Source organism: Mytilus galloprovincialis, chromosome 3, assembly GCF_965363235.1.
Source record: "Mytilus galloprovincialis chromosome 3, xbMytGall1.hap1.1, whole genome shotgun sequence".
Lineage (NCBI taxonomy): Eukaryota > Metazoa > Mollusca > Bivalvia > Mytilida > Mytilidae > Mytilus > Mytilus galloprovincialis.
Window position 1 is genome coordinate 82,860,246 of NC_134840.1, and position 11,511 is coordinate 82,871,756.

Genomic DNA, 11,511 nt, shown 5'->3' on the forward strand with positions numbered 1-11,511 from the left:
ATTCGGGTTTTATCCATTCCAATAGGTGGATTTAAGTTAATGAGAAAAATGCTCTGTTCACTAACTCAGCAATGCTTTAACTGTTGTGAATGTGAGCTCCCTTTTGCTATTATTAGAATCTAGATTTACATCATTCATTTTCAACTTATGAGTTCTCCTTTCATTCAAAAGGTAGATTTCAATGTCTGCTGGTCACTTGACAAGAAAATGCACTCAATGATATTATTTGCCTCAATTTACACCTGGAATGCAGATTTTTCACTAAAATAAATGTCGTTTACTTAGTAATAAATAGTTTTGTATATTACTATCATATTCATGTTTTCATTTGACATTACGAAAGTGCTTTTGAGATCCAGGATTCTGACTTGAATAAACAGTGTTTGTAACACACATGGTTTCAACCGTTTCTTTCCCTTCCCTTAAAAGTATCTTTCAGTTTGAAACTACCTGACAATCATACTGAGTTCACACCTAATTTGAATTGGATTGACATTAACTAATTTGAATTAGTTTAATTCACATTTGAAACGGTTTACATTAACAAACACATAGTTCAAATGCGAATCGTATGCAAGTGAATTGTTTGTCTATCTATGGTCAACATGTTGGGGTATGACTATACCGCTTTTACCAATTTTAAGAAACATTGTTGAATTTTATTTATGGAAGCTTACTTTTCATTTATATAAATTTAAGATTAATATTTCTGAGGTTATGGATTGTCTTTACTTATAAAAGGGGAGGATTCCAAGTTATTTAATATATTTAATTAAATTGTATTCAGGCGCATAGCTCCCTATATGCCAACACGCAACTACGTGCATATCAATTCAGCATGCAAAAAAAATGTCAAAATAAAAATTTATAGCATTCGGCATGCAAAAAAAAATGTCAAAATAAAAATTTATAGCATTCAGTATGCAAAAAAAAAAATATCAAAATAAAATTTAAAGGAAACACAAATATGTTGTTTATAATAAAAAAATCATTTGAAAATTGTATGTTTTTCGAATATCATAAAAACAGTTGTGAAAATGAATAATCAGTCCCTTGCTTTAATGAAAAATCTTGCTTCACTAGTGCAGAAAATGAATAATTTGTCCTCTTAGATTACAAAAATAAATAACCGATCAAAAACAAATCCACCTGCCCCTCACACAGAATATTAAATGGTCGACCCCTAAGTCTATAGGATTTTTTTCTGCGACAAGTGCCTCAAACCATGTATTAAGATTTTTGGATAAAGGACCACAATAGGTAAAAGTCCAATTTAATATTAAATGTTTTAAGTTCTTAGACTACATTCATTCTGTGTCAGAAACCTATTCTGTTTTGACTATTTGATCACAATCCAAATTCAGAGCTGTATCAGGCTTTAATGTTGTGTCCATACTTGCCCCAACTGTTCAGGGTTCGGCCTCTGCTGTAGTATCAAGCTGCGCCCTGTGGAGCATCTGGTTTATTTGAAGGGAAGATGTTCCCGACCTGTTTATTAGTGGAATTGTGAATCAGGCCATTTCTCTTCTCAATTGTATTAATGTATACTTTTCATGTTGGGACAGTTTCCCTCATTTTTGAAGGCTGTATGGTTGCCTATAATTGCTTTGTCATTTGAACATTTGTGGGTAGTTGTCTTATTGGCAATCTTATTACATATTTTAATTTTTATACGTATCCATCCTTCAGAAAAGTTGTTCCAAATGTAATGAATCCCCTCCAGGCTTGCCTTTATCTTCATTGGAACAATTTTTGGGATACGATTGCTTTCAAGCAATCTGTAGACTTATACTGGTGGCTCAGAGCATTGCCCTCACGTCAATCATTTTATTCTAAACATTAAGGAACATCTCAGATTCTTATGATTGTCTTGCTTTAAAGGTAAAAACAAACAAAGGGATTGAACTTAAACAACTTTCCTATAATGTTCTTTTCATAATCTTCATGTTTGATAATTCCCTTGACTTATATGCGTGTTTTTAACAACACGGAAAATCAGAATTACGCAGTATTTATATTTAGTGTTTTTCTAAATTTAGAAACACGTTAGAGGTAATTCCCAGTTTGATAAAATGCGAGAGTTCTCTGAATTCCGATAGATCTATTTCTGTCATATAAGAACTGAAGTGGAGTTTTTCTTATATTTTACCTTTATGAAACTGATATTTGAGATTGTACTTCCATAAAGAAATAGAGAACTATCTAGGTCGTTTAATAAACATTTAATATACGTTCTTGCTCCAGGTTTTTTTTGGAAATTATGCGCATGCGTATAGTTTTCTTGACTTTGAGGAGTTTTCGATTGAATGGTTGCTCTGGATTCCCCACTCAATTAATTAATTTTAAACTCATGGGATCTTTTCTATGTATGTCTGCTATTGAAGGTTATTATTGTTGCATAATTTTAAATCATATGCATCATTTAAATGAAAATAAATATAGTCCACATCGTAGAACACCCCTTCAGGCAAAATGGAGTCTTCCATATTATTGTTTCCAATTGTCTCCCTTCTGGAAGTAACTTCCATGAATTCTGAATTAAAACAATATGTCGAGTATTAGCTCGTTCTGTCAATAAAGTGTATTATATTAAAAATGATCGAAATTTAAACCGATAAATGTGTACGGAAAGGAGTCATGATCACTGACCGAAAGGAAATTAAATATTTAAAGAGTTAGGAATGGGGTTCCTCCTAGAATTAACGTAGGAAAATAGGTGATAAGATACGAAGTGAAATACCTTCTCTCACTCTGAGTCTCAGTGACTGCTGTGGAAAGTAAACTTGGAATTGATAGTACAAAAATAAAACACAATAGGCCTAATCGCATTGTTCATACACTTTTATCCGGGATTGGCTATTTTGTAACTATTTTACATGTGCAGTTGAATTAGTTTTGAAAATAATATTATCCAGCTACATGTATACATGTACATGTGTCAACGAAACAACGGCAATTGTATCCGTCAGAGCAATCTGCTCTTTGATTTTTTTGGGGGGAGGGTTCCAAACCTGTTGTTTATAAGTTGCAAATCAGGCCATTACATTAATTGTTGCTTACTTAACATGTCTAGACTGTCTTTTTCTCACTTATTAAGGCTGTATGGTTGCCTATAATTACTTTGTTATTTTAACCTTTGGAAATTATACCACATATATATACAGATTTTTATATGGATTGTAGACCTGAAAAAGATTTTCAAAGTTGAATATGCTGCAAACTTCAAACAACCTACTACTTATTTACCATGCATGTCTATCATGAAACTTTTGATCAGAACTATATATAAGTGATTTCACCATTTCTTCATATGTGTACCACTATCAATCAACAGAACAAATGCAAATTATTTTTTTAATATTTGCATATGGTTTCCTTTAATTTCTCACATCTATTTTATTTGAATTTAGGGAAATAAGTATTATGTATATAAACAAATCTCATGTCCATATATAACATGTACAACAATCAAACATCAAACATCAACCCACACCAAACTGGCTGTAGTTGAAAAACATCAAAAGGGGAAAATACAGTGAAATCTGGAGAATTTATATTATCACATATACATGCATTTGAAATATATTTAAAATATTTTTTTCAAATTTTTTAGTTTTAGGTTCCACCTAGCTACCATATTAGAAAACTGGGATTTAAATGCTAGTCTATTAGAGGGATATTTCCAGTGGCGAATCCAGAAATTTTCATAAGTGCGGGCCCACCGACTGCCTAAGAGAGGGCCCACTCTGATCATGCTCCAGTGGTCCTCTAAATAATCAACCATATTTTTCCAGACAGGGGGGGGGGGGGGCTCTTAATTCGCCTTTGATTTCATTGGTTGTAATTTTATTTTATCATGAATTAGATTTGAACAGGACTTGGGGAATGAAGGTAAAGACTGAATGTCAGTTTTAGTCTTATATATGTACTTTAATTTTAGTCTTACATGTATTTATGTGTACATATATCACTGATTCAGTGGCGATGGTGAATAGCTATATATAGACACTGACAAGTCTTGGATAACATTTTATAGTTTTGAATGTTTCTTCATCAGTTTACTAAAATTAGGTGGAGGTATGTTTTTATTTCCAACAGAGGGCACTCATGCTCAACCTATATCAGTTTGTGCATGAAGCGATTGATAGTTGCCAGACACTGAATGATTATATCTCAAATTTGTGAAAGTTTTAACCTATGCATATATACTTTAAATACGATAAAAAAAAAATCATGTCTTTTTCAGGACTTCTGATCCAACCATGTAGAATGGCATGTTATTGAGATATGGTTCTGGTTGATGGATGTTCACGAAGGACCTGTAGTACAAAGTATATCACTGGATTGAGCTCTCTGTCTAAGTGTATTATTATAGTGCTTTGCTTTGAGCTCGGTTCATTGTTATGCAATTCATTCTTTGTGAAGTAAAGATTTTACAGACAACTCTCATGTACAAGGATGTCTCCATGTATTATCATTTCTATGTACAATGTAAGTAACAGGGAGATAAAGGCATTTTATTTTTTGTTTGAACCAAACATTATTTGTCCATTGACCAAATTTGTTTTGCTTTCACCAGCTTTGAAGGAGATATTATCAAAGAATTGATAGAAAACAGCACATAAGCTTACTTTCTAGCTCATCAGGCCCAAGCATCATGTTAGGCATTGTCATTACTAAAATCCAATAAATTTCTTCTAATCTGAGGATCAATTCAACATTTTAAAGTGTTTTACTAATGATACTGACAAGCCACCACAAAGATATACTGAGTGCCAATGAAAACGCAACACTTTTGTTTTTCAAAAAAGTCTGATAATTTTTATTTATTTTATAATAGAACTTTGTAAAGTTGGTTGAAAATGACTTTAAAGACAATTGTCGACAACTTTACGGTTGGGTGATTTTTGGAACAAATGCGAAGTAAGGGTTATTTTGAACGGACATAAACCGAGTTCACCGCTTTTCAATATACGCACCATTTTCATGATTTTGTCATTTAAAGCTTGGCTAATGTCATGAATTTTCCCGCCCTTATTGTAAGGAAACTGCAATAAACATCTGAGTAAATGCCAGGACTCTCTGACAACCAGCGACATGCAGTTTCCGGCATGACCCAATGAAGCCTTTCACAGCATACAATTTTGAGAAGACTGTAGCCTCTACAATAACCCAAATCATCCACAAATTCAACAAAAATGGATCAGTTAATGATAAGCCACATCCCGGGGTTCAAAAAGCAAGAAACGCTCAGCAAAACCGATACATTTGGTCTTTAACATATCCGATATCGACACTGATGGATGTCCAAAGGTCACAAGAGTTCAATTGTAGTCAAGGTAGATCCTCTGAAGCAATTTCAGTAAAGCACCATTTGCGCAGAAATTCAACAGTTAAAGAACACCACAGCCGACATCTTAATGGCCGTCTGGCGTAAACATCGAATTCTGTAGACCAAATCATTATGTACCAAAAATCGTCAGTGGTGGTTACATAGACGTTTGGCACCCGCCTTGGCCAAAAGTCATGCGTTTTGCCAGATTTAGGTCTGATAGAGCAAATTTTGCATCAGATTTAACATGGTTTAGACGATGAAAACCATCACCAATATCAAAAAGTCAGCTTGAGTTTGCTTTGCGGGACAAGTGGAATAACATTCCTCGAGATCACATTAAACATTGGGGATGATCAATTCCGCCGCGCTGTCGAGATTGCGCTGCACAACAGGGTTGTAACATTTTTTGTTAGGACTGTGATTTGATGATTCGACATTGGATGTTTCGTTTATCTATTGCGCCCGAAAGATGACAATGAAACATTTTTGTTTGAAATCGATCTATTGTTAGAATTGTTAATTTTCAAGAACAATTCATTTTGAAAGATCATGATTTCTAATATAAATTTTATTTTTGAAAAACCAAGTGTTGCGTTTTCATTGGCACTCAGTATATATAAATAGAACCATACAAATAGTTAGCAAATACATATAAAAAAGATGTGATATGATTGCCAATGAGACAATTCTCAAAAACAGACCAAAATGACATAGAAATTAACAATTACAGGTCGCCACACACCCTTCAACAATGAGCAAAGCTAATGCAGCATAGTCGGCTATAAAAGGTCTCAAAATGACAATGTGAAACAATTCAAAGGAGAAAAATAACGCTTATTTATGTACAAAAAATAAAGAAAAAACGAATATGTAACGCATAAACAAACGACAACCACTGAATTACAGGCTCCTTATATCATGTTCTCAGATATCATCTCCCAATTTAAAAAAATCACGAAAAATTGAACCTATTATGTGTTGCTCTCCTAGCTATAAAATGTATCCAAAATCAAAGATGTGGAACATATTCTATCATAATCATTTGGTAACTAATGCAATTAGTGTCTCTTCCATGCCTGTCTTGAACATAAAAACTAAACTACATATAAAATAAACAATACTCCTAATGCTCCGGTTGGATGTCATCGTGCAACACAGTTAATAACACATATAGGAAAATCATAGAACTACATTTATCATAAAACACTGTCAAACATTCAAACATACTATCCACACTCATCTGTGTCCACACTTGTATATTAAATAAGATATCTTATTAAAATGTTTATAAAGATATCTTATTAAATATATAAGATATCTTATTAAATATATAAGATATCTTTTTTAAGATATAAGATATCTCTATTAATTTATAAGATATCTTATTAACTATATAAGATATCTTTTATATAGTTAATAATAGAGATATCTTATTTACTTAATAAGATATCTCCATAAGTTAATAAGATATCTCTATTAGTTTATAAGATATCTCTATTAATTAATAAGATATCTCTATTAGTTTATAAGATATCTCTATTAATTAATAAGATATCTTATAAAGTATGTATTTAAAAGATATCTTTATAAAGAAGTAAGATATCTTATATACTTTATAAGATATCTTATTAATTAATAGAGATATCTTATTAACTTATAGAGATATCTTATAAACTAATAGAGATATCTTATAAACTTTTAGAGATATCTTATTAACTTATAGAGATATCTTATAAACTAATAGAGATATCTTATAAACTAATAGAGATATCTTATTTACTTTCAAATTAAATAAGATATCTTATAAAAATTAAAGATATCTTAATACTTAATAAGATATCTTGTTAAATAAATAAGATATCTTCAAATTTGAATAAATATAAAAACGGCGTGCCATAGTTTACCAGGCGTGCTTCCCATATACACATCTGCATGTTAGCATCTAACGATGTTTTTACGATGTACTAATTATCAAGCTTATATATAGACGTTTGCCTCAAAGATTTTTGCCTCGAACTGATTTTTTGTTGTTCTTGGCTAATATGTAAAAATTTGAATCACTTAGTCAAGCTTCATGGCATTTTCAAGAACTTTGGTGTTAAAACCTTTTTTGTTTGTTAAATGAAAACTGATAAAGTAGATAAAAAGGTTATGTTTTTTTGTTTTTTTTTCCTATTCATGATTTTGCTTTTCTGCGTTTATTTATATTTTGTCGTTTACTATATAACATATATTGTTGATGCTATAGCATTTTCTTATATGCTGATTGCCATAAACTTATTACAATTCCATTTATAAATGTGACAAACAATTTAGGAGAAGTAACGATGCTACCTTCTTCTATATATGTATACTTTGTGTAGTTTATATGTTGCATGTCTATAGTTTTTATGACTTTGGTAAATAAAGATTATTACAGAGGGGGAGAGCAATTATTTTTCACGTTTATCTACATGTAAACTACGTTTTACTACTTTAATATATAGAGACTCTCTGTATTCTGTCTACTGTTTTCTTTGAAATGTTTACTATTGAAGGGGTCATATACCAGTTGCATATATATTAAAATAAGTAAAGTATGTGGAAACAAGAATGTGTCCATAGTACACGGATGCCACATCGGCACTACGTTTACTAAGTTTCGAGTTGATTGGACTTCATCAAAAACTACCTCGACCAAAATTTTTAACCTGAAGCGGGACAGATGGACGGACGAACGAACGAACGAACGCTCTGATGCACAGACTCAGTCGGAAACCAGGTTGAAATAGAACAAAAGAATCGAAGCTCTTTATTAGAGAAGGCGATAAATGTTTACTGTATTGTTTACTATAGTGACAAATTTTTTAAAAGTTAATAGAAACAAACAAAACTGCAATTTTCTTCTCAATAACGAGGTGTTTTATTTCAAAAACACCATTTGCATAAGTTTTCAATTTATCTAGTACATAGTTAAGCAGAACAATTAGATATCAAGTCGACGACATGGGTATCTTTCAAGTTGGATGATGAAAATGCATAACCTCCGATTTTTTTGGAAAAATTACCACGGACGGAAAACATGTCAATCTATTAGTTCAGTAATTTTCGTGTCTGCCCTTCCATTATGTGTCTGAAGAAAAAATTCCAAAAAATAGGTACCAATTGTATCGAATGAGAAAATCGAGTGCACCTATTTATGTTAGGGCGTGTTTGAGTTGAGTATTTTGTCTTGATATCGTACAAAGTAAGAATATTTCATACATCGTCTCACTTCAGATTCTATCATTTTTATATATTAAAGCTACAGTTTGACTTTATAACACAAAAAAATAACAGTACTAAAAGATGAAATATATGGGTCAAGTGAAATACCTATCTAATGAGTCACAAAAACAGAGAAGGTGTGTTCGAATAGCTATTTTTCTACTGAAAGTACTTGACGACAGTCTTAGGCAGCAACCATTTGATTTTCTGGGGGGGGGGGGGGGGGGCTATGGTTTTTTTTGGAAAAAAAAGTTTGTTTCCAGGTTTTGGTGAAAAAATAATTTGTTTTGGACCCTGAGTAAAAAAAATTGTTTGTTTCACCCTCAACTGCCACTATATGTAATGCTAAAATTGAAAGAAAAAAATTGTCTTCGGTTTGTCGCTAAAAAAATAGATTGTTCTTCGCCGAAGGCGAAAAAAAAAGTTTGCACAGAAAAAAAAACCATAGCCCCCCCCCCCCCCCCCCCCCAGAAAATCAAATGGTTGCTGCCTTACAAGTTGGATGATGAAAATGCATATCTTCGAAAAATTCTATTTTTTTATGTGTGATAACTAGGGTTTATAGTCTTCAACCACTAAAAAAATCTAGTCTGCCCCTCCACGAAATATTTAATTAGAATTTAATTAAATGTTTATGATTTTTCGAAAATTCCACCTGACAACCGATCAGACAATAGTTTTAAGTTGAATCAATGCAGACAAGATCATTAACTGATGCTCATTAGCTAGTTGATACATTTGTCTTTTAAAATATAACTGACATATAAGGATCGTATTGGTGCAATGTGGATAAATTTATCGGTTTCCAAGAGCAAAATTGGTAGCGCGTCATCGCTACAATGGCTTCCATTTCTACGATTGTGAAAATGAACTGGCGTAATGGGGAGATAATTTTGATGAAGTAGGATCCTGACTGGACTAGAAAACAAAATGCCGATAAATGGGGTATAAAAATTTATTGTTGAAAGTGAAAGTAGTAATTTGGCAAAAATGAAAGTAAGGTGTAGATTAGAGGGAGGCAGGACATTTTTCGGGACGTCGGGATCGGGTGTTTTTAAGCTCGGGATTTGGGGATTGACCCTTACGGGATCCGGGAAGATATTTTTCGATTTCGAGATTTCGGGATATGAATTTCTGTAATTATTAACGATGACTGAATAGGGTTCCACTTTCTAAGGTTGTAGGTGCATAATTCTGGATAAAATTTACCTAATATTTTTAATTAAGAATCCCTCCAAATTGTAGTTATATATTGTTTACATAGTTTTATTAAACACTTTTAAAATATTTCAAATTGAAATTGCTTTTTATTCTATACATTTTAATCAAATCCATCAATATCTTTTATTGACAAGTGCACAACAGATTTATGTATTATGTATTTAATCTACAACAATATATTAATGTTTGAAGTTTGATGAAAGAGTCAATTGAAAATTTCTTAAGGTCTAATTAAATTTAGCAGAATGTTGTATGCAATTTTATGTTAGGACTAAAACAGCTTTGCAATATGTATAAGGGACTATTCATGAATGTGTATACTTTTCTTCTTTGTATACCTGCAAATTAAGTAACACGTTAAGCAATTCAAAGGGGGAAATGCATAAGAGTTTTGATGGTACCGGAAAGGATATTAAGTGACAAAACACCAAAGGGAATAAAAATCTTCAGATGATCTCAGATAGTCATTGTAGAACGATAAGCCAAACGTATTTGTTTTGTTGTAGTGGTTTTTTTTTTCTTTGGTTTTGTTTCGTGTAATCTAAAATTTATTGTCAATATATTACCATATATTCTAACAGGTATTTTCGCTTTCGATCTTGTTTATATGTATACTTTATCACAATAACTCATGTTCATGATGTTTGATAATAAGAAAAGTCCCGAGATGAGCCGGGATTTAAAGAAGAGGGCATGTATTCTGGTCCCTTTTATGGATCTACAGTACTAATGATAAATGCATATGACTCCAAATGGTGTCTTGTAAGGGGTCCCCTTTTCAGTCAGAATCCAGAATCCACACCTGTCGGCATAAATAAACTACAAACTATCATTGTAATCTCGTATGGTAAGAACAAGAACACACTTGAACATGTGATAAATTTGGAACTTACACACACAAAAAACTTAATGAAGAAATATAAGAAAAAGGGGGTCTATGTCTCAAGCGCCTGTGGGTGTGCCAACAGAATCTGTCCAGAATAATGTATCAAGATGAATGAAAGGATGTGTGATGTACACGTCAATGAGACAGCAACCAAACGACACAGATACAAGAGGACACAAAGACTACAACATCCGATCCTCAACAACAGAAGAAGATGTTTTCTCTCAGGCTATTAAATGGGCTCATAAGGAGCATAATACAATATAAGACATATGCACAAAACTCTTGCATGCATATTATTTTCGACGGGTGCAGGTGGCCAGAAAAATAAGGGAGCAAATATAGAATCGGCGCTATTGGAAAAATCAATTCAGCGCAACTGAAAGATAGAAAATTTTAAGAATCTAGCAGATAATAGGGAGTCCAACGACAAGCACTGAAACACTGGATCCTGATTTGGCACAGGCATTTATAAGGAATTTGACGAAGTTGCTTATGTTCAAAAAGAGGGACGAAAGATACCAAAGGGACAGTCAAACTCATAAATCTAAAACATACTGACAACGCCATGGCTAAAAATGAAAAAGACAAACAGACAAACAATAGTACACATGACACAACATAGAAAACTAAAGAATAAACAACACGAACCCCACCAAAAAACTAGGGGTGATCTCAGGTGCTCCGAAAGGGTAAGCAGATCCTGCTCCACATGTGGCACCCGTCGTGTTGCTTATGTGATAACAAATCCGATAAATAGTCTAATTCGGTAGGTCACATTCATGAAAGGGAAGGGGATTGTAGTTACGACGTAAGGAACATA